Here is a 25,665-nt window from a genome sequence, read left to right as displayed (position 1 = left end):
CTAAGTATAAATATACACACACACACATACACTGTCTAGGTGTATTTTAATATTAATATATATATATATATATTAATATCAAATTACACGTAGACTGATACTGATTAAATATATATATATTTATTGTTATATATATATTTATAAATAATATAAAAAAATATGTAAATACGTAAAAAATAAAATAAAAAATTAATTAAAAATAAAATATGAAAAAAGATATAGATGTGTTTTATTTCGTTCTAACTGTATTGTGATATTAATATATATATATTTATATCAAAATACACGTAGAACGAAATAATATATATATCTATATACATAAATATATACGTATATATCACTATATTTATACCTATATATAAATAAAAATATTAAAAAAAAATATATATATATACGTATATATACACATATGTATATATATACATATATTAATTCTACACATATATTTATTTAATAATTTTACATAATTAGGTATCCTAATTAATTACAATTAGCGGGACCTGCCTGACAACCCATGCCGAAAGTAAAGGGAATTTAATTTGCTAGCACTATATTTAACCCTATAACTTTCCAAGACACTATAAAACCTGTACATGGGGGGTACTGTTTTACTCGGGAGACTTCGCTGAACACAAATATTAGTGTTTCAAAACAGTAAAATGTATTACAACGATGATATCGCCAGTAAAAGTGAAGTTTTTTGCATTTTTCACGCACAAACAGCACTTACACGGACGATATTATTGCTGCAATACTTCTTACTGTTTTGAAACACAAATATTTGTGTTCAGCGACGTCTCCCGAGTACAACAGTACCCCTTATGTACAGGTTTTATGGTGTTTTAAAAAATTACAGCATCAAATATAAGGCTTGTGTTTCATTTTTTTCACTTTAAAATTCGCCAGATTGCTTACGTTGCCTTTATGACCCTATGGTAGCCCAAGAATGAAAATTACCCCTATGATGGCATACTATTTGCAATAGTAGACAACCCAAAGTATTGCAAATGGGGTATGTCCAGTCTTTTTTAGTAGCCACTTAGTCACAAAAACTGGCCAAAATTGGCATTTTTTGCATTTTTCACACACAAACAAATACTATCGCTAACTTTGGCCAGTGTTTGTGACCAAATGGCTACTAAAAAAGACTGGACATACCCCATTTGCAATACTTTGGGTCGTCTAATATTGCAAATGGTATGCCATTATGGGTGTAAATTTATTTCCTGGGCTACTATACAGTCTCAAAGGCAACGTAACCAATCTGGCGAATTTCAATTTCAAATGTAACATGCTATATTTGACCCTGTAACTTCCCAAAACACCATAAAACCTGTACATAGGGGGTACTGTTTTACACTTGAGACTTTGCTGAATACAAATATGTGTATTTTATTGCAGTAAAAGCAAACAGTATTATGACATTGACATTGACATTAAAATGTCATGTAGAACTAAAAAAATTAAAAAAAAATCTTATTTTCTCCCATTTTTTTCATAATAAATTATGTTTCATAGCTAAATATTTGATATTAAATGAAAGCCCTGTTTCCCCTGAATAAAATGATATATAATAAGGGGGGGAGCATTTAATATGAAAGAGGTGAATTACGGTTGGACAGACATATAGCACAAATGCCAGATTTTGTTTACATTTTGTTTCGTTCACAACTTGTACATTTGGCTTACTAAAATATAGTAAGAAATATATGGTAAAATATAATAAAATGAAAAAAATCTGAATAAAAGATACATATATAACAAAGGCAATTATACTAAGATTCCATATATGTTATAAAAAATTAAAAAGGTCGAAGTCTATATTAAGACCTCTTGGGGTAAGGGTTTTCAGATTGTAAGCCCACTCCATTTCTTTTTTGCACAAAACTTTTTTAATGTCTCCACCTCTCCATGGAACATTACAAATATCTATACCAATACATTTTAGATGTTTTCCATGCTTTAAAAAGTGCTTGGACACTGAGTGATTCTCATAGCCTTTTAGAATATTACCGCAGTGTTCAGCCAATCTAGTTTTTAAATCCCTAGTGGTCATACCAACATATTGTAGTCCACATGGGCAGTCCAATAAATAGATGACGTTTCTTGTATTGCTATGAAAAAAAATGTTTTATCTGATATGTTTTCTGTGTGGATGATGATTTAAAAGAGGTAGTTTTAGATTTAATAATGTCACTTGTGCATTTGCATACTATGCACCTATTACATTTGAAAAAAACACTAGGTTTAGATAAAAAAAGTGGAAGGGTTGAGGGAAGGGTTGTTATGTTTTTGTTTAGTATAATTACTTGTGAGGATAGACTTAAAGCTGGGTGCCCCTCTAAATATAACGTGTGGTTTATCAGGGATAACCCCAGCTAGAGTCTCATCCTGTTTCAATATATAATGATCAAAGAACAAGGGGATAATAGGCGCTCGCTATAGCAGATAGTGAACAGGCAGCAGTGTACAAAACAAGGATTCCCAAAACCTTGTATGTGGATAGAAATAGGAAAAACAGAGTGTATACCGCGCCTAGAGGTATTTATATAAAAAAGTATACATACATATATTTGATGGATATTTCCAACAGTGGATGGTAACCTCAAAATATAAATAAAAAATAATAATAGTGCAGTACAGTAAATCAGTACAAAAAGATATCACATAAAGCTATACACAGTCCACTCACATTTGGATGAGCTATAACAGAGCTCGGCTGTGATGCGCTTGGACGGTACAATCCCCGTCTTGGGATATATGGTGATGGTGGCTCCAGGGGTTTTCAAAGGTGCAGTAGTATATAGATAATAAAAGGGAAATATAGCAGCAAACGGTGAAGTACGGTAAGTACTGTTGATATAATAAAAAATAAATAGTAATGTACTTACAATTGCTAGAGCATAAAACCTGCTCTAGTGTAAACAGCCTAGGTGGTATAATCCCCACCAAGGATATGCAGGATCCAGGGAGTAGATAAAAGTAATAGAAAATATAAAAAAGTAATCTATAAAAAGTACTTTAATATATATAACAAACAAGTATAATAACAAGTATAAAAGTCCACTTTACGCGTTTCGCCTAATAAGGCTTCTTCAGAAGTGTGGATCATCTCCCTCAGGGATCCGTTTATATATGGCTGTAGATTGGAAAATTCGTTGGTGGTGTGGTGGTTCCTATTTCCGGGTTGTCTGTGTGGAACGCAAGTGTCGCCTGACTGGTGACGCGGCACTCGCGTCGCACCGGAAATGACGTGGTGTACGCGTCATTCCGGAACTGCACCTTGGCGTGATCGATGATGTTACGCTCAAGTGGAACGCACGCAACGCTAGGAAAACAGCGTGCGTTGCGTTCCAGAGCGTGTGTACTAACTTATTTCTGCAAAATATAAATAAATGTAAGCGTGGTTATTTGTGTGTATAACCGCCATATTTGTTATGGGCACCAGATATAGGTTGCATAGGGTTATATTAGTGGCACTTCAACGTAGATTAAATATTTAGCAGACTCTACTTAGAGAAAATATATATATTCCATAGAAGTATATAACATTCAGACATATTATTATTGAGCTTAGTATGGTGAATTTTAAAAAAATATACACATGACAATGTGTGGATAAATTAAATAAATGTGTATCATATACATTATTTCCTTCAATAAATATAGTGGATAAAGTTACATGGAGATCAAGGGTATATAATAGTACATTGGTCCAGGTGTAAAAAGGCAGAAAGCAGTATATAAAACCAATAAAAACATTCAGAGCAAATGAATGCAGCAAAAAACACAAACATAAAAGAAATAAAAACGAGGGGTTCAGATAAATGTAAAAAGACCGAGAGAAATGAAAAATTGAAAAAATTGATAAAAAATCTTTGACCTTCAGAAAAACCTCTTACCAAGTAATAAAAAATAAAAAAGGTGGATTATGATATAATAAACTCTAAAATGTATTGATAAAAAATATAATTTGTAAAAAAGGTTATAAAAAATTAAAAAGGTCAAAATCTGCATTCAGCCCATTGGGGTGTAGGGTGTCTAATTGATACACCCACTTCATTTCTATTTGTCCGATCTTTTTAACGATATCTCCTCCCCTCCAATGGTTTTTCACTATAGCAATCCCAGTAAATGAAAGGTGCTTGGGGTCATTATTATGCAAGCAAAAATGTGTAGGTATAGAATGAGTTTTTAAACCTTTTTCTACATTTCTACAATGCTCTGCTATTCTTGTTTTTAGGGATCTAGTGGTTCTGCCCACATACTGTAGGCCACACGGGCACTCTAGTAAATAAATAACATTCTTGCTATTGCATGTGATAACTTCCTTTATATTGTATATTTTGCCTGTATTGTTAGACTTAAATTCTGTCACCATTCTTTTTGTTTTTTTAGTTTTTTTACACGCTATGCAACAATTGCATTTATAAAAACCTTTTTTGTCCATAAAGTTATTGATTTTATTGGGGCTATTCTTTGTAAAATTCTTTGTTAAATGCATCTTTAAATTTGGTGCGCCTCTGAATACTATTTTGGGTTTCTCTGGAATTATTTTTCCCAGGATTTCGTCTTCCTTTAGTAAGTGCCAGTGTTTAATTAGAATTTTTTTTCAGTTGTTTGTTTTTATTGTTATAATCTAGTACAATTGGTAAGGTAAAATCTGGATTATCTTGGTTCAGTCGGGGTTTTGTTTTATGAATTAACTGATTTCTATTTATTATGGCTGTTTGATTAATTGTTAGATCTATATTCTTTGCATCGTATCCCTTCTGTATAAAACTCTCTTTTAGTGTGTTTGCTTGCTTGAGAAAAGTTGATGTGTCTGAACAGTTCCTTTTAAGTCGCATAATTTGGCTTTTAGGGATACTATCTAGCCATATTTTGTTGTGACAACTGTCTGTACTTATATAATTGTTCACATTTACATCTTTAAAATGAGTTTTGGTGTGTATTCTATTATTCTCAATATAAATATTTAAATCTAAAAAAGTTACCAAAGAGTTACTAAAATCTGCGGTTAAAATAATACCATCGTCATTCTTATTTAAAAGAGAAATAAAATCTTTGGCTGAGCTCACAGATCCCTTCCAAATAAAAAAAAAAATTCACAAAAATCTAAATAATCCCCCAGGCCGCCCAATCGTATCCGGTATAGGATCACCCCTCTCCAACCTATCCGAATACATTGATATAATGCTACAACCATATGTGAAACAAACAAAATCATATCTAAAAGACACAATAGACCTTCTAAAAAAATTGGAAAATATTGTCTGGGAAACAGATTACCGTATATACTCGAGTATAAGCCGACCCGAATATAAGCCGAGGCCCCTAATTTTATCCCAAAAAACTGGGAAAACTTATTGACTCGAGTATAAGACTAGGGTGGGAAATGCAGCAGCTACTGGTAAATTTCTAAATAAAATTAGATCCTAAAAAAAATATATTAATTGAATATTTATTTACAGTGTGTGTATAATGAATGCAGTGTGTGCGTATGTGTGTGTGTATGAGTGCAGCGTGTGTGTATGAGTGCAGTGTGTGTGTGCATGAATGCAGTGTGTGTGTGCATGAATGCAGTGTGTGTGTGTGTGCATGAATGCAGTGTGTGAATGCAGTGTGTGCAGGGCCGGTGCAAGGATATTTGCCGCCGTAGGCAAAAAAATTTTTGCCGCCCCCCTCCCCCCCCCATATGTCCTGACTTCCCCTCCTCCTCCCTCAGTGGTCCTTACCTCCCCACCCCCGTGTTCCTTCACTCCCCCCCCCCAGTGGTCCTGACTCACCCCTCCCCTAGTGGTCCTTACCCTCCCCTCCCCTAGTGGTCCTTACTTCCCCCTCCCCTCCCATAGTGGTCCTTATCCCACCCCCTCCCTCTCATAGTGGTCCTTATCCCCCTTCTCCCTCCCATAGTGTTCCTTATCCCCCCCATCCCTCCCATAGTGGTCCATATACCCCCCCCCTCCCTCCCATAATGGTCCTTATACCCCCCCTCCCTCCCATAGTGGTTCTTATCCCACCCCCTCCCATAGTGGTCCTTATACCCCCCCTCCCTCCCATAGTGGTCCTTATACCCCCCTCCCTCCAATAGTGGTCCTTATCCCCCCCCTCCCTCCCATAGTGGTCCTTATCCCCCCCTCCCTCCCATAGTGGTCCTTATACCCCCCCTCCCTCCCATAGTGGTCCTTATACCCCCCCTCCCTCCCATAGTGGTCCTTATCCCCCCCTCCCTCCCATAGTGGTCCTTACCCCCCCCCCCCTCCCTCCCATAGTGGTCCTTACCCCCCCCCCCCCTCCCTCCCATAGTGGTCCTTATACCCCCCCTCCTTCCCATAGCGGTCCTTATACCCCCCTCCCTCCCATAGTGGTCCTTAACCCACCCCCTCCCTTCCATAGTGGTCCTTATACCCCCCCCCCTCCCATAGTGGTCCTTATACCCCTTTTTTTTTATTATTAATTTTTTTTTATTATTTTATTTATATTTTTTTTTTCGTCCCCCCTCCCTGCTTGATATATGGCAGGGAGGGGGGCTCTCCTTCCCTTGTGGTCCAGTGGCAGTTCAGTGGGGGGGAGAGGGGGGCTGGCAGAGCTGTACTTACCTTTCCTGCAGCTCCTGTCAGCTCTCTCCTCCTCTGCGCCGTCCGTTCTGCTCTTCTGTCAGCTCCCAGTGTAAATCTCGCGAGAGCCGCGGCTCTCGCGAGACTTACACTGGGAGCTGACCGAGGTGCTGAACGGACGGCGCAGAGGAGGAGAGAGCTGACAGGAGCTGCAGGAAAGGTAAGTACAGCTCTGCCAGCCCCCCTCTCCCCCCAGTCTGTATTATGGCAATGCAAATTGCCATAATACAGACTCTGACTCGAGTATAAGCCGAGTTGGGGTTTTTCAGCCCAAAAAATGGGCTGAAAAACTCGGCTTATACTCGAGTATATACGGTACATACTGATCACCTGTGATGTACAGTCCTTATATACGATTATAAAACATTCTTTAATGTAAGATCTAGATCGCTCTTGTGATAATTTTTTTGAGAGAATTTGTTGAACAACATCTGAGATTGTTCCTTCAAAGTCTTGGGTGAAGGAGCAGTTTCTCCGAAGACGAAGAAACTGGCTTTTGGGTATGCCATGGAGCCAAGGCTTATGGTGAAAAAAAAAGTTTTCATATTAATTTTGTCGTCCTTGATGACAATTTCTAAATCTAAAAAATGAATGGAAGAGTTACTGTACTCTGTTCATTTTTTAGATTTTTACAAATTTTCATCAAGGACGACAAACTTAATATGAAAACTTTTTTTCAAAAAGTCTGTACCAATAATGTTATTGATGTTTCTAGCTGTCACCATAAGCCTTGGCTCCTTGGCATACCCAAAAGCCAGTTTCTTCGTCTTCGGAGAAACTGCTCCCTCACCCAAGACTTTGAAGGAACAATCTCAGATGTTGTTCAACAAATTCTCTCAAAAAAATTATCACAAGAGCGATCTAGATCTTACATTAAAGAATATTAGTGAAAAGAATAGATAAGAACTATTAGAATATAAAAGAAAAAATGACACTAAAAGCGCTCCACTATTGCCAATTATTTTCGACTTCAATAACAAAAGCAATGTTATGAAGAAGATTATTAAGAAACATTGGCATATATTGAAACAGGATGAGATTTTAGCCGGTGTTATCCCTGACAAACCACACGTTATATTCAGAGGGGCACCCAGCTTTAAGTCTATCCTCACAAGTAATTATACTAAACAAAAACATAACAACCCTTCCCTTAACCCTTCCACTTTTTTATCTAAACCTAGTGTTTTTTTTTAAATGTAATAGGTGCATAGTATGCAAACGCACAAGTGACATTATTAAATCTAAAACTACCTCTTTTAAATCATCATCCACACAGAAAACATATCAGATAAAACATTTTTTTCATAGCAATACAAGAAACGTCATCTATTTATTGGAATGCCCATGTGGACTACAATATGTTGGTATGACAACTAGGGATTTAAAAACGAGATTGGCCGAACACTGCCGTAATATTCTAAAAGGCTATGAGAATCACTCAGTGTCCAAGCACTTTTTAAAGCAGGGAAAGAATCCAAAACATCTAAAATGTATTGGTATAGATATTTGTAATGTTCCATGGAGAGGTGGAGACATTAAAAAAGTTTTGTGCAAAAAAGAAATGGAGTGGGCTTACAATCTGAAAACCCTTACCCCAAGGGGTCTTAATATAGACTTCGACCTTTTTAATTTTTTATAACATATATGGTATCTTAGTATAATTGCCTTTGTTATATATGTATCTTTTACTCTGATTTTTTTCATTTTATTATATTTTACCATATATTTCTTACTATATTTTTAATTTTTAGCCTATGCTTATATTTTAATATATATATATACATATATTTTAAATGATAGTGCTTTCATGTTCTGTATAAATTAAATATCATTTGTAATTTTAATTGCTCACAATATATTATATATGTTTACATTTCTTAAGCATAAGTTATACTCTTATTGATAAGCTTCTGTATTTATACACCCCTTTTTCTAGTGTATTTATATCTGTGTTTTCTTCTCATTTGCATATGCCCATTCTGGGCTTTGAACTCATGTCTCCCATAGTGTTTGTTTATGCTGTAGTGCCTGCCTGCCCTCAGCAGGCAGACACTTTCACTGTGTCCATTTTCGTCACTCCCTTCTGGGAGATGACGATTTTTTTTAATTAGCCCTTTCTCTTGGGCGTCATCTCTGAGCGGTATGCATGCATACCACTAATACGGGACGCATGCGTGGCATTCAATTGTCACGTGACGCAGAAGTGTTCTAGTCGCGCGTCACGTGACTTCTTTCAATTTCATTTTTTATATGCTTAAGAGCTTCGGTTTTCGGCGCAAATGGCCACACACATCTAGTTTTCCATACTGCTTTACACCATTAAGCTTAAAAGTGACTTTTATTATATGCATTATGTTAATGAGATTGCAATGACGTCATTATGGCGGGAAATTCAAATTCGGCAATACTATTGTACCCTATATAAACTTATGTATGTCAAGTTATGTTCTTTTTATTATTATTATCTACTTGAAGAAGCCTCTTTAGGTGAAACGCGTTTAGATATTGTTTTTTTTAATAATTTGTAATAAATGAATTATTTTGGCACCAAATATTTTGTTTGCCATATTCCTTTTTATTTTATATTTTATTTATTTATTTTTCCTGGCTACACTAATATTCAGCACTTAAGAAAGAAGCACAAAGAATCCATAGGTGGGGATTATACCACCCATACGCTTACACCTTGTTTTTTGTTTTCTTTCCACATATTTCCACTGAACTACAAGTGTATATCCGTGAAGACCTACTTCATTCTCAAGTACCCTCCATATTTACTTGGATTGTATCATTCTGGACTTATTATAAGGTTTTGGACTTATATGTATATTTTTATGTGATTCAGGCGCACCCTTCTTTTCTGTTTTGTGTTATTTTTTTGTATTACATCCATTGATCTGGGTGAACAACATATCCAAAAATCACCCAGATCTGTTTAGGGGTTCAGGAATTTCCTGGAAGTCATAGTTTTGACCGAACGTGCACATGGTTCTATGCCCAAAACAGTTTCAGGGAAATCAGTGCTAACAGTCGGTCAAGTTCTGTTGTCTTTTACAGGTTTCCCTGCAGGGCCCATAGTCTGTGGGCAAGAGGCTGGCAAGCAGGCCCCTCCAAGTATAAGTGGCGAGGTTACTTTTGCCACAAGTATTGTCTGGGCACTAGTACTGAGCAGCTGACAAAGCACACCGATCACTGAGCAGGGGGACATGCAGGGAAAGCCTGACCAGGGCATGTTTACACCCTGTGATTCCCAGGAGGTTTTCCTTATACCGAGAAAAGTCTCAAAATCACCTTATATAAATAAGTATAATGGGCAAAGTGCAAGGCACATTTTGAGTGCTGCACATTGCTCACATGTTATTCTGCGGCTACTAACTGTGGCTCCAACTGATTAAGGGGACCCTCAAGTATCCAATGATATATGGGGCTCCTTAGTAAGTTGGGCATTAAAGCCATGCACTGTATGAAATCATAGACCGTCATGTGGTTGTTAAGGGATTAAAAACTCCCCATTTGGTCAGGGCTCACACAAGGTTTTGCTCACATGTACACTTACAGAAAGAACCTAGGCCAGTATTATATCCATACATTTATATAACTGATATTACTCACAAGGGCATTCCAGATCCAAAATGCCAGCATGCAGCAACTTAAGGGGATATATAAATATATTTTATTTATAATTCAGTTAATTATGTTATTTAACACAGTAAATGCAGTATTTTCTTTTTCCATTGAACATAACATATATAATGGCTTTTAAGACGAGTTCTATAATCTCCATTTCCTTTCTCCCTATACGCTTTTCTTTCTTTTATTTGTTACATGTCTTACGTAAAAATAAAGACAATCTTAAAGGCACACTATAGTCACCAGAGCAACTACAGCGTAATGCATTTGTTTTGGTGAGTAGAGACATTCCCTGCAGGCTTTTTTCAGTAAACACTGTCTTTTCAGAGAAAATGCAGTGTTTATATTACAGCCTAGAGATAACTCCACTGGACACTCCTCAGATGACTGGGGCAATGCTGCACTTTCCTCATAGAGATGCTTGATTCATTGATGAGGAGATGATGATTGGCCAGGGCTGTGTTTGACTTGTGCTGGCTCTGCCCCTGATCTGCCTCCTTGACAGTCTCAGCCAATCCTATGGGAAAGCATTGTGATTGGCTTACATAATCACTTCTGATTATGTCAGGCATGTATGCAGGTCAGGGACAGATGCAGCAGCTGCAGACTTGAATAGAAGTAAGATTTTACTATATTTAGGGAGGCAAAAGGGGGCCAGGGGAGACAAGATGGTAGTTTTACACTATAGGGTCAGGAATACATGTTTGTGTTCCTTTAACAATCTTCCACTTCCTTTGGTTCTCTCGAGCGACCCATACATTGCATGGATTCTTCAACAGAAGAGTGTGGTAACCTAGATTATACCAGATCTAATGTTTCAATTTAAAATATATTGTTTTATAGTGTGATATTGTTGTTTTTGTTTCTCTTTGCAGGTTTAAATATTAAATTGCTAATTTTTAATGTTTATTTTTTTTATTTATTTTTTCACAAAATATATTCTCAAGGTTGGTTTAATATTACTACTGGGTGGTAATGATCAATATTTGTCTATTTATATCTCCGTAAACTAAAATAAGCTACATATCTGACAAACAGACCTCCTGTTTGTTTTATTTCCCAATATTATGTAGCAGTAGTCATCTTTTGAATAAAGAATGTCATAAATATTTAAAAAAACTTTTAAGACTTTATTTATTATATTCATGTAAGAATTATGTTTACATTTTCCATTCTATTCATCCAAAAAGAAATACATAGTGTTCTAATTACTTTTAGTAACCATACAAAAGTGTAGGCTGAAACATTAATCCCACAAACAAAGTAAAGTATTCATTCTTATTTATAATATGTTTCTTTCCTATATTTGTTTTGTTTGTTTTTTTTTTTATTACACTGAAACACTCTTTCCTGCTACTCTCCAAGTACAATTTCCATTTTTTTTTGCCTTTAATGTAATGTTATATATGAGCTTGTTTGAGATCTGAGCAGGATCTAACCAAAGGGCAAGTTGTTACTTTATTGGCAAACTGAAATGCTTAGCTAGTACATTAATGCAGGGCAAAACATTGCTATTCAGGTATGCCGTAAATATCAAAATTATTTAAATGTACAATTTTAAATGTTATATGTCTATTGATTTATTTACTCTAGTAATAATTGTTGGTTGACACAGGTTTTTTCTTAAACAGCGGCATGCTCCATTACAAATGTAAACACAATAATATAGTTCTCTGCTGTATAAGTAAATGGTGATAACAACTCTTCTGAGCATATGCAGAAGTTAAAATATATCATTCTGCGGTATAATATTACAAGCAGATTGATTCAAACTGGTATATCACTCCATAACTCTGCATAAATACATTATGGTATACATCCTGATTGAGTGTTGGCCCTATCCCTAGTCCCATCAATAGCTTTCATCTAATCAGAACACACTACATGAAAGCACATATTTCAGAAGTGAAACACTACAAGGCATTTACCTAACAGCATTTTTAGTTCTGTTATATCACCTTGGTATAGTAATATAATGTACAGCTTTTTAGTTAATAGCTGGGTCAGTACAATGACCTATCTTTTTCTGTTTTAACAATTAAATAATTTGACAGATTGCTTTAGAGAGCTTAGTTAAACCACTCCAGATTTTAATTAATTCCATTATGGTTTGAATTTTGCAAATGTATATACCTCAGGATAATTCATATGGGTTTTTGTTAAAGGAGCACTATAGCGTCAGGAACACAAACATGTATTCCTGACCCTATAGGGTTAAAACCACCATCTAGCCATCCTGGTCCCCTCATGCCTCCCTAAATATAGTAAAATCTTACTTGTATTCAAGTCTGCAGCTACTTGCTTTGTCCCTGTTTCCTTTAGATCGCCTGCTGACATCAGCATAAGTGGTAGCCTGATCCAATCACAATGCTTCCCCATAGGATTGGCTGAGACTGACAAAGAGGCAGGTCATGGGCAGAGCCAGTACAATTCAAACACAGCCCTGGCCAATCAGCATCCCCTCATAGAGATGAATTAAATCAATGCATCTCTATGAGGAAAGTTCAGTGTCTGCAGGCAGAGGGAGGAGACACTGGATGTGTGGATGCGTTTTAGGCAGCAATGACCCAGGAAGGATCACTAACAGACATCTTAGGAGTGGCCAGTGAAGGTATCACTAGGCTGTAATGGAAACACTGCATTTTCTCTGAAAAGACAGTGTTTGCAGCAAAAACCCTGAAGTTAATGATTTTACTCACCAGAACAAATTCAATAAGCTGTAGTTGTTCTGGTGACTATAGTGTCCCTTTAATGTTTTTTTATTGAGCAGTTCAAGATTTAAAAAAAATAAAGAAAAATTAGACCATGGAAAGAAATGCAATTTAAGTAACAACAGTATTGCTTGTATCACATTTCCTAAAAATATGAGCTAAACATAAGAAGTGTTTTCGGGACTAGCCAACTCTTGGTATCAGTTCACAGACTAAGCTATTCAGAGTAACACTAAGTAATGACAGAATAAAGAACATGAAGAGCCAAAATCCAACTTTTATTTGGTTAACAGCAACCACAAGCTGTTTCTCATGACACTAACTGTTAACTAGTTGTGGGCATTTGTTTTTTTGCCAGGTATCCATACTTGCTGGAAAGATTTTCAGGCTTGCTGCTAATAACCTCAATTTTACTGATTAAGTTTACTGTTTCGTAATACAGTAGCCTAGTACTGATTCTTAACTCTGCAGTATGGTAGCAATAACTGGAGGTATATGACACATCCCATGCATGCAGCATTTGCCCATTTAGAGACAATAGTATGGGGACATTGAGCACATACATAACACCTCAACACACATATTTTTGAGCACTTTTTTCCCATTCATTACACACCCCATTAACTGTTTATTTTTCCCCGAGTTGTACAACACTTTTTTTGTTTTGTGAGGTAGCAGAGTAGATTTTCTTTGGGTGGTAAAACTTAATGCTAGTATAGATTAATAAGGTGCTCTAGTGTAATTAGATTAGTCATGGTAGAGAAAAGAAATGGAGAGTAAGGAGGGATGTAAGAGAAGCATGGCAGTTGCAAGTTACAGGGACTGTGCAGGGAGGGCTTTGTCCCAGATCACAAGAGGGAGAGCAATATGTGGCTGAACCTTTTGAGCTGAAAGAGGCCTTGGTTGATACCTATCTGAAAAGTGTGTAATTTTTGGAGAGCCCTAACCTCACAAACTGCATGTATGCCACACTGTGAGAGGAGATTTGCTGCACATTATGTTAATTTTGCAAGTCCTGCAGTTTGAGGAGCAAGCACTGACTCCATGACCACAAGAGGAAGATAAGGGCAGAAGATGGGACATAAGCCACACTATGCTGGAGGCACTCAAATGAGGTATGTGTATAACACACATTGTATATGTCCTTAGTCCATTTACATGGTATAAGAGGAGGAGGAAGAAGAAGACTAACATCTCCCAGCTTATGAGCCTCTGGGCCTATGAGTCTGCCCAAGAGAGGCTGCTTGTTAAGTACCTTAATCACCACACAACAAACTTCTTTGTCCTTCTGGGTGAAGACCATATGTTGGCCTGTAAGACTTTCTCTTTTCTATTGACCATGACCTCGGTAGGTGAAACAGTATTCCACAAAAGCTGCAGTACAAACCACTGTCACTGACCCACACCATCACCTGCTTCTGCAGTGGCTGACATCAGCATGCTCCTGCAATGGCCCCATCACTGCCTGCTCCTGTGATGGATTGTATCACCACTGGTTCCTGTATCTATGGGCCCCATCCCCTAACTGACTATCTATGGTGCTACTGCAGAATAACTGTATTACTCTTGTACCCTTTTCCTGAGACACTGTTACTAATACGTGTCATTTCCCTATGCATGCCGCAACTGGCACAAAGACAGAACAAAACACAATATTGGAGTCAAGGAGAACAAATGTTGCAGGAACTAAGAGCACTGCATCGGTGCCTTGCACACAATTTAAGGCGCCTTAGCAGGATAATGTCTAGGATCACTGACTGTCCTGTGGTGCTGAAGAGCAATTCCCCAACACCTTATGCTGCCTCCTCAACAAAATCTCTGGCATCATTTGACTCCCCCCCTACCCCCAACACCCACCACCCGAAAGGCTCTACCAGATCCTCCTTTGCATCCCAAACCAGGATCATAGTAGTGGTTAAAGGCTCCCCTAAAGAATAATAGCATAGCAAAAAGTTTAAGTTGTGGTGGTTACAAACAACCTGTAGCTACTGGTGAATTTTGACTTTTTACTTTTTTTTAAACCATTTTTTTTTTTAAACCATTTTTTTGAACCATTTTATTTCTTTATTCTATCTATTCACATACAAAAGAAAGGCTTACAAAAAATTTTAAGACAATGAAAAAAGGCAGGCATACAAGCACATGCATTTACTTATCTAAAACCGATAAATGCTTTTTTCATTTTTTTTACTCAAGCAAAGCCCAGCTCCAGTTTACTTGCCAAATAATTTGTTCACCTAATCTAGCCCAATTTGGGATGTTGGGAGATATCCAGTTCCTCCCATCATTCGTTTTGTGGCAGTTAATATATGCAGTACTTTAGGCACTCTGTTTCCCTTTAAGTGTAGTAGGGCTAAGTCTGGATTCATCTCTAACAATGTACCACACAAATCATTCAGTTGTCTCCATAAACTCAAAATCAGTGGGCAGCTCCACCAGATGTGCCCAAAATTCACAAGTTTTGTGCACTGCTGAATTTTTCAGCAGTGCACAAAACTAACATGAGTGACAGGCACTATTGGGAGTAATAGTGTGCCAGTAACAAGTTATTAAAAAGATTTCAAAGAGGGCAAGCAAAAGGCAATCCATTAATTAATATAGATTTTAAAAAGCAATGGTGCATAATATATTTTCCCTTACCATCTGGTGTAAGGGATTTTCACCAATATTGACATATCAGTGTCAATTCAGTCTTGGGTTACTCAATCTTGTTCCAACATTGATGCAGCCAAGTGACTGTAGCCACAATTAGAGCATGATTTTTATTAGGCGATTTTGTATTTATTCAAACTACAACTTAACCTAAAATAACATGAGTCACGACCTTCATGCCTTTTCCTCTTATGGTGTTGGTGTCTCGTTCGTTGCAGTATGCATCTGCAATAATGACTTAATTGTGATGCGGGAACCTGGATTTATATAAAACCCTGCCACCTATAGACCAGTGCCATTCCCTGGTTTCATTGCCTATCAGCATTTCAGTTGTGCTGTTGATTATCTGATATTAAGTTTTGACTTCTGTTTTCTATCCTTTTAACAGCTATGCTCCTGATTTCATGTTAAGTCTCATCCTGTGTACAAGACCTGGGTGCATTCTGAGCTTGGTTTCTACATTTTAGTTACTGGATCTACCTTGTCATAGTATTTCCCTTTAGTCTGAACGTGATTAGTTATGATACTCCAGTCTCTGTCTTAACATTAATCCTAACCACTCTAAGGTCCAGTAATATGCCTAACTATCTTTTCCCACTGTGCGTTTAGTAGGTTGCCTTGTGTCTTGCTGATGATCTCTCCATATCCTGGCACATGGTCATTATTCTTTGGTGATTGTAAACTTTTTAACCACTCTATCACCCATGATTGTAGGTACCTTAAAGGCTTGTTTTTTCATTTAGTCAAGAATACCAGGAGTTGCACAACTGTGTGGACTCACAATTATTTCACAATGATTTTAGTTTTAATTATTTCTTACCTTTGTTTAATTTTTAAAGGAGGCCTAATTAATAGAGTTATTTGTATAGATAATTTCAGAAAGCCCTGAAATTAAATGGGTAATACTCTATTGGCATCTGTCATTCTCAAAATATCCCTAGTGGTTTATTTCACTATAGGGGAATTCAATAAGCTAAGACAAATTGCTGCAATCTAAACAAATGCAGTGAACAGTATGTAAGCATGAAGACAAATGCCAATTCAAAAATTCATTACAATAGGGTATATTACATTGCATCACTGGTTTCCCCTAACTTTGCGGATTTTATAAATGCATAGGTCTTTACTGTAGAGGTACTTATAAAGGTTCAGATCATTGTAAGCATTGTCATTTTGCCAAAAAAAGTCGAAAATTGTTTGATTTTGTATCCAATAAAAAGTACAAATGATTAATTTAATAATTATATGTGGTCTTCGTCATCATTTTACCATTTCTAAGTTAGTGAGTTAGACAATAAATATGGTATTTCAAACACATAATGAGATGTAATTGTAATTGGTCACTATAAGCACCATAACCATTTCATGTAATTAAATTGGTTATAATGCCTGCAAAACCCTAGCACTGTTTCTTAATTTAATATTAAACCATTTTTGAGCAAGTTAATACAGAATGATAGTCGATGGCGGCCCACAGCCTGGCCCTCTCTATAGGTATTATACACTTTGTTAGTCATATTTGCTGTGCAGTGGTGGGACTAATTCTGAAAGGGTCAGGTGCAAAAAAAACATTTTGGGTCATCCCTGCACTAGAGGGGGTCTAGTGCACAGATGGCCAAAAGGTAGATCCCTAATGCTCACAATATTTTGCTGGCTGGGGATCTTCCATTTTCCTTTGTCTAGTTGTATTTGTGAGCAGTGTTTGTGCATTTGAATATAAATATGGTTTTGTATAAACTATGTGTCTGTGTGAAGTAGTAGTGTATTGTACATGCTGTTGCTATTTGAATGCAGTGATGTGCTTGTGTATTGCATTGAGGTTTGAATGCTGGGATATAAGGACATGTACACATAGACTGTCACATCAACTGACTCAGATACACATACACACTGCAACACACACAGATACACACATATACTCATACAATATTTTATTAGTATTATATGTGATAAAGTCCCTTTTTAATTTCATGGCTTTGGTTCTTCAATAAAAAAAAAATATATATTTTTTTAACATGATTAGTTGTGATATTTATAAACTTTGTTGCCAATATATGGAATGTTGTAATTACTTTTTAAAAGGGATTACAAAAACATTTTTCGGTACGCTCCTACTGGTATATAAGCCTGAGAGAGCCCCTAGAAGAGGGACGAAACATGTTGCATAACCACGCCAGACCTAGAAGTGAGTGTGTCGGCACAGACCAAAGCCTGAAGCAGTGTTCTACAGGAGGGATCCAGAAAGCACCGCCAGAGGTTGAAAGGGCTGAACCCGGCCAAAGGAGCATTTGATATCCAAGAAGTTTGTTGTTTTTATTTGTTTGTATTGTAATAAAGGCCATAGAAGAAAATGTCTTGCTATGTCTAACCTATTAAAGGTTACGTTTCCATTTTAGATACAGAGTTGTATAGGGAATTGTTTCCTATTCTAGGAACTCTCCTATTTTGTTTTGTTTAAACTCGCTCACTACTGCAGAATTTACAGTTAATAGAGTTTTAAATAACTCTGACTATCACAACTAATTGTAACTTCCTTGTAGTTGTTAAAATTAACTCAATGCATGAGTAGAATATTGTAGAGCAAGCATTTCAAACTCGCTGGACATTGGAGTACCTGGAGGTGCATGGAGGAATGCAACGACACGTCACATTCCGACATTACATCGATGTGCTCCACCTTCACAGGGTTTCAAGAAGTAGCAGGAGGATCAGGTTTGGCACAGGGGCCGGACAGCGCCATTTGTGGTATACTAGAGACCGGACTCCGGAGTCGCATACTGGCAGTGGCAATGTGAGTGGAGTCTGCTTGTTGGCTAGATGAGGGTAATGCGATTTAGTAGAGGGGGGACTGGGATTTAGTAGAGACGGGTGCTGTGGTCTAGTAGAGGGGGATGCTGTTTTTTTTTTATACTGTTCTTTTTTTTTATACTGTTCTATGAAAGTGTAAAAGGTTTTTTTTTTTGGGGGGAGGGGGGAGGTTTGTGGCCCACATAAACTTAAACCATTTATGTGGCCCATGCTAGACTTTGGGTTTGACATGCTTGTTGTAGAGTTTCTCATTTACACACTAAGGTATAGACACTTTAAATTACATGCTTATAAGAGTGGTATATATCTTATGTGAGACATTCAAACGTTATCTCATCTATATCTGCGGTTAATAATAATTTGTTATAATAATAATAATATATTCTTAAGTATGGGTGTCAGGATCATATTTATTGTTTTATTTTATTCTGTTTTATTACTTTAATACCTGTTCCTCACCACTAGTGGCCACCCTAGCCACTAGACAAACCTCAGTCACTCTCACCTGCATAGCATAAATATTGTATCTGATATTAACCCCTTCAGGACGGAATCAATAGTACACATTCTGATCAAAACAGAATGTAAACAAAATGTAAACAAAACCTGGAATTTGCGCTATATGTCTGTTCAACCGTAATTCACCTCTTTCATATTAAGTGCACCCACACGTATTACATATCATTTTATTCAGGAGAAACAGGGCTTTAATTTTCATATATGAAACATAATTTATTATGAATAAAATCCAAAACACTGTGAGAATTCTTTTTTTTTTTTTAAATATTGTAGTTCCGCTTCACATATTAACTGAAAATGTCATAATATTCTTAGCTTTTACTGCAAAAAAAGCACATATTTGGATTCAGCAAAGTCTCACGAGTACAACAGTAGCCCCCATTAACAGTTTTTATGGTGTTTTGGAAAGTTGAAGGGTCAAATATAGCACATTCCATTTTTCAGGTTTTTCACATTGAAATTTTCTAGATTAGTAATGTTTCTTTGAGACCGTGTGGTAGCCCAGGAATGACAGTTACCCCTATGATGGCATACCATTTGCAAAAGTAGACAACCCAAGGTATTGCAAGTGGGGTATGTCCAGTCTTTTGTAGTAGCCACTTAGTCACAAACACTGGCCAAAGTTAGCATTCATGTTTGTTTTTGTGTGAAAAAGGCAAAAAACTAATATTTGGCCAGTGTTTGTGACTAAGTGGCTACTAAAATTACTGGACATACCCCATTTGAAATACCTTGGGTTGTCTACTTTTGCAAATGGTATGCCATCATGGGGGTAATTCTTATTCCTGGGCTACCATACGGTCTCAAAAGGCAACATAACCAATCTGGCAAATTTCAATGTGAAAAATGCAAGACTTATATTTGACTCTCTAAGTTTCCAAAACACCATAAAAACTGTACATGGGGGGTACTGTTATACTTGGGAGACTTCACTGAACACAAAAATAAGTGTTTTAAAACAGTAAAACATATTACAACAATAATATTGTCAGTAAAAGTGCCGTTTGTGTGTGAAGAATGCAAAAAACTTCACTTTTACTAAAAATATCATTGTTGTAATACAAGTTACCATTTTGAAACACTAATATTTGTGTTCAGCGAAGTCTCCCGAGTAAAACAGTATCCCCTATGTACAGGTTTTATGGTGTCTTGGAAAGTTACAAAATTAAATAGAGTGCTTGCAATTCAAATTCTCTACACTTTCTGCCTGGGTTGTCAGGCATGTCAATCAAATTTTAATTAATTAAATCACATAATTATGTTAAAATATTACTTAAATATACACGTATAATTTTAATATATATATATATATATATATATATATATATATATATGTATTTAAAGTCTACGTGTACACTTATGTAGTTATAGTATAGATCGTATCACATTCATAACTAAGTAAAGACCAAGTCTAAAGTAAACTAATTGGATACAATTAATAAGTAGAATGCTCATAAGTTAATGAATAGATACATTGTAGGATCCAGCCTGCCCATGAGCAGATTTAGAGGAGGGTGGGGGTAGTCAATAGAGACAGTTCAGTATATAATTGACTGGCAGTACATTCAAGATTAAACTATCTTGTAGATATCTTGTGAAGCTGATTTCAATACAGTTGATAATAAACTGAAGTTTGCCTCAGGCACAAAACAGAGAGGGGAAGGTTCAAAAAGTGCATAAAATAAAGAGCAACGACCTTCTATCTCTTAGTGCTGCTGTAGGGCACCCTATCTAGTGAACTGCCACTTATTATAATAGCAGGATCCAGCAGGTGACTGATACAGCTAGTATAGACTGTAAGACAAAAATTAAAAAAGGCAGCAAATTGCCCACTTGCTGCTAGGACCGCAGTACAAGTATCCTACACAGAGACTGTGTGTCTCTCTCTCATTACGAGTATCCGTTATACATCTTGTGATGCATGTTAAACATCTTGTGATACAATTAGTGTTTTGCTATGTGTTGCACATAGTTGTAACAGAGAGGTAGAAGCATAATACAATGCCATTGAATACTGTGTTAGTTCAATATTTCCCTATGAATTGTTCGCAATCTCTGCATTAGCGCCATCCAGTCGACGTAAATTGTTCTGGTAACCTGGCCCAGTTCACAGTAAGCTCAGTCAGTGCTTTTGTAACAGAGATTGGTTAAACGGAATACACAAAGGAAAAATAGAACATTGGATGAACAAGGGATGTGCTGTCATGACCTGACACTCAGTTGTGCGTTATGGAGGATTTCCTCTCTACACTTAAAAAAATATATATATTATGAATGTTTTAAGCTATAGCTTTCAATGATTCGCTCATGTCTCTGGTTGTTTTGCCTTTCTGCAATTGGGTGAACGCCATTATTTCATATGAGACATTGGTGCAGATCTGTTGCTGCAACACCGCAGAGGCTGGAATTGAGGTTGATTTCCATTGCCTAGCTATTAGTAAAGCTGCCACTGTAAGTATATGGTAAGGTAGCAACATCTTTCGGTAGTCCCTCGGGGGAATATGTAGAGGAATATATGTATCTCCAACCTTATTTGGTGTTGTGTACTTTGTGTAATCATTTCAGCTACTGTGTGACATGACAATAGTCACGTATCGGTGGAAAAAGCCACGATATGTTTACCATCACACCAATCTCTTTGTTGCATCTCCAACATGTGTTGCTCGTTAGGGTATAAAGTGGCTAATTTGTAAGGTACAGCAGTATTATTTTAACTGACTTTTATACATTGCTTTTCACAGCTGTAAAGACCCCAACAATTGCATGACCAGTACAACTCCTCATCTAATATTTCTGTACTGCTACACAATTAAATACCAAAGTGCAACATATCAGAATATGATTGTTTTCAATTTCATTAGGGAGTAATATATTATATTATATTACTATATTAAAAGTAAAATGCTATCTAAATTAATGTATTTTCTTTTTTTTTTCTGTGATTTGATTTGTAACATATGGGTTGAATGCCACAATTTTCTATAGAACGAAAGCAAATTACCTCTTTATTTTATGTAGTCATCACACACTTCTAGAATGATTCTATTTAAACTCATATTCCATAATTTATTTTCCCACAGTCATGTTACTAAAGAATATTGTAGTCGCATACAGTTTTTTCTCTCATAATTTTTGTAAATTCTTTGCATGTAAATAAGCATGTTTAATATAACCGCTATTCAGATGTTTACATATATCTTTCTTTCCTTGCACAAAAAACAATGTCAATAAAAAAGATGCATCGTTTTAATGATTCACACTCATTTAAATAGCAATCGCCAGATAGTTACTAGCAAGCCATAGAAATAACAAACTACTTGAATTTCCTATATAGTGTAACTCTTTAAACAATCACATCGGGCATTGCTTATTTTGAGATGGTATTTATCTCTAAACCGTTTGGAAAGCTTTTTCAGTTCATTGATTTCCCTTTCACAGATGGCTGACTAGCTTACCAACTGTTGCTAGATATTTATTACATTTAATTTACTTATGAAATGAAGGTTTCACTCAAGAGCGCACAGATATTTTACACCTTGGCTGACAAATCAGATGCCATTCTAATTGGACTGCTATAGTCGGGCTGCCATGCCTGACCTTTATCATAAATCTGGGTGGCCCACTTTTCATACTTACCCTAGACCTGCATAATGCTTGGAGTTAGCAATGCAGAAAAAATGATCAAAATAGAGGGAGTTTTGACAGCTGAAACTTTCTCAGTAACGTGGAGATCTGCGTTATGTTTTATTTATTATGCAGCTCAAGCTACAAAGATACAAGCTGTGACACAAAGAATCATTCATTTATTTTTAGCTATTTAAAAAAAATATTTTTTGTTATTTTGACTTAACCCCCTAAGGACCAAACTTCTGGAATAAAAGGGAATCATGACATGTCACACATGTCATGTGTCCTTAAGGGGTTAAATGGCTAGCATTGTGATTTTTCTAGCAAGTCTTTCATTACTTTTGTTATTATAACCTTATTAAAATGCAAGCAGTAAACTGAAAATGCAGAGGCATTTATTACAATAGTGTTTTAATTAAATTTACAATGTATAATCTCTAGTACTTCATGCAATTCTGAATGCAAATTGAATTACTGGTCCTAATGATCTGCCAGTGCTAATGAGGTCATGATAAATTATATAAAGCACATACAGTTGACCAATTTGTATTCTCATTCTTATTAAATGTAGTGACCCAATAGTTTTCTTTTATAGAGTGATTTACAGCAGCATATCATATGTTGCTCCTTGGTTGGATACAAAAGGATTGTGATAGGAGCAATGGCGACTAATGCTTGAAAGGAGTGGTACATTTACAAACCTCACTAGCAAGACAAGACTTGCTTTTCTTCCTGGCAAGGATAAGAGAACGTGTCATCAAAAGTACCCATTGAACCCTAAACAAAAGTACAAAACAAAACTTCTAACTCTAAGGTGTATCACAAATTTTACCTAGTCAATGTATTGATTTAGAGCTAAATTATAAATCCAGACATATAATGTTTAAAGGTTTGGTTGGTTCAAGGTAGATAATATCACCCAAATTAATATAAAAAAAAACAAAAAAAAAAACAAAAAAAAAACCTTCATTGGATTAATAAATAAAAATAAAGCAAAAAATACATAAATCACACACTAAGTATTTAAGCATATTAAAACAGCTCTGAAGTTTGACATGCAACCGACGTATCGGATAGGCCTGTAATAAAAGAGGGCAACAATTAAATGAAAATAACTTTATTACATATATTTACATTGCAAAATTCATAAAACCTTGTCTCAACTCTAGCTCTAGTTGTGGTATGTATTTAGAATACACTGTGGATTTCCAGCGTTCTAATCTTTTTATGATGTGAAGTGCCAAAACGTGCTAGATACGGTCACTCTGTATACTTGCCAGTGATAACCAGGGAGGATATAACTTGGTTACAATTACCTTACTCGATCCTTTTTGTGATACACCTTAGAGCAGTGGTTTCCAACCCAGTTCTCAAGTACCCCCTAACAGTCCAGGATTTAGGGATTACCCAGTTGTGTCTAAGGTGTTTTTAGAAAGGAAAAAAAAACACTTTAGACACAACAGTGTAATCCCTAAATCCTGGACTGGTAGGGGGTACTCGAGGACTGGGCACACCTGCCTTAGAGTCAGACATTTTGTTTTGTATTTAATATGGTTTACCCCAATTTGTGAAGGCGTATCAGTTCAGAACACTTAGTAGCTCCAATCGTTCACTTTTTTTTTTAATTATCCTAAATAAAAGTATGTTTATCAAATGACAAACAATTTCATGCATTCTTTTGGGCTAGTGATCTGACAGAATTTCAGAGTAACATCATAAAGTATGCAAAACATTCAATCATTCATAAAACATGGACAGAGCAGGTTGATAAAAGAGACTTAAGTGAATTATGTAAAGCAATACATAGAAGACAGGAAGAACATTGCAATTGAACTCTGTTTTTGTTTTGTGTATAACTTAAATTAAACAAGTCAGTAACGTGGTACACATATATGAAATATAAAGCTCTTCTTGTTACAAAACTGCAGCAGCAACAACAGAGTGGAGAAAAGAAATCAATAGATTTGTAGTGCGTCATTCATTGCTTTTTGAATCTGAACGGCTGATAAAATCCCAATGTGCAGCCCAGTTGCCTCATAAAGTCATTCATTTCATATTAATGTAAAATTTCATGTAGTAAAGGGCTTTGGTTTATTCTCTCCATCCAGAGTCTATCAATTCCTCGTACTAGCAAGCTCTCTTGGGGTTTATTCCAAACTATTATTTCAGTCAATTAAAATGTCTCCTTCTGTTGCAGTTGTTACACATGTGCTTTATTCATTTTAATCACAGTTCTGCTAAAATATATGTTATTTTTTAATTCCATATCATAACATGAGAGTATATGAATAGGCTATTAGAGCCATACAACATTATTTGCCTTTGTTGGATGTTAAAATCAGGGTATTATTGACTCCTTAGTGCTGTGAGTCGACGCACATGTAATTTTTTCCAATGCTGGTAAATTGACCTGATTTTTCAGTAGCACCCTCCCAGTACAACAGTAGTATTCATACGAGACAAAGCTATTGTTAAAGTGTTGTGCTATAGAGTTGGACATGAAAGTCTAAATTGAAGGAATTCCTAAAACAGATTATCAAGCAGACATTGGAAGTACACTGACGTATATAATGTATATACATCTAACCATTCGATGTGTGCTCATATTATCCACAGTATTTTAACTATTAATTCTGAACTATGGACTTTGACATACCCCGATATAATTTAGTATAACCCACCAAGGAATTGTACCCATATTTGCTTGAATACAATGCACGGTTTACCATATTTGCGGTCTGTTACTACGACTCCAATTGAAATGTTGTGCAATTTTATAGATGGAGCAACTTCTCATGCTCCAGTTATGTTTGTATGTTTTTTAAAAAAAAATCTGTACTTTAATATATACAATTGCACTTGAATACAACATACCAACATGTTTTTTCTATCAATTTAAATGCAGTGCTTATAGTTTATGCCCTAAATGTGTATAACAATATGTGTAAATTATGTGCATATGATGTATTCTCAAAATAAGGGCAAAATTATTTATTTTCATATACCTTTCCTTAGCTACAAATTCTAATGGGAAAAGGTGTGTGTGTGTGTATATATATATATATATATATATATATATATATATATATATATATATA

Source organism: Pelobates fuscus, chromosome 2 (genome assembly GCF_036172605.1).
Source record: "Pelobates fuscus isolate aPelFus1 chromosome 2, aPelFus1.pri, whole genome shotgun sequence".
Classification (NCBI taxonomy): Eukaryota; Metazoa; Chordata; class Amphibia; order Anura; family Pelobatidae; genus Pelobates; species Pelobates fuscus.
The sequence above is the reverse complement of the archived record's forward strand: the minus strand, read 5'-3'. Positions refer to the sequence as shown.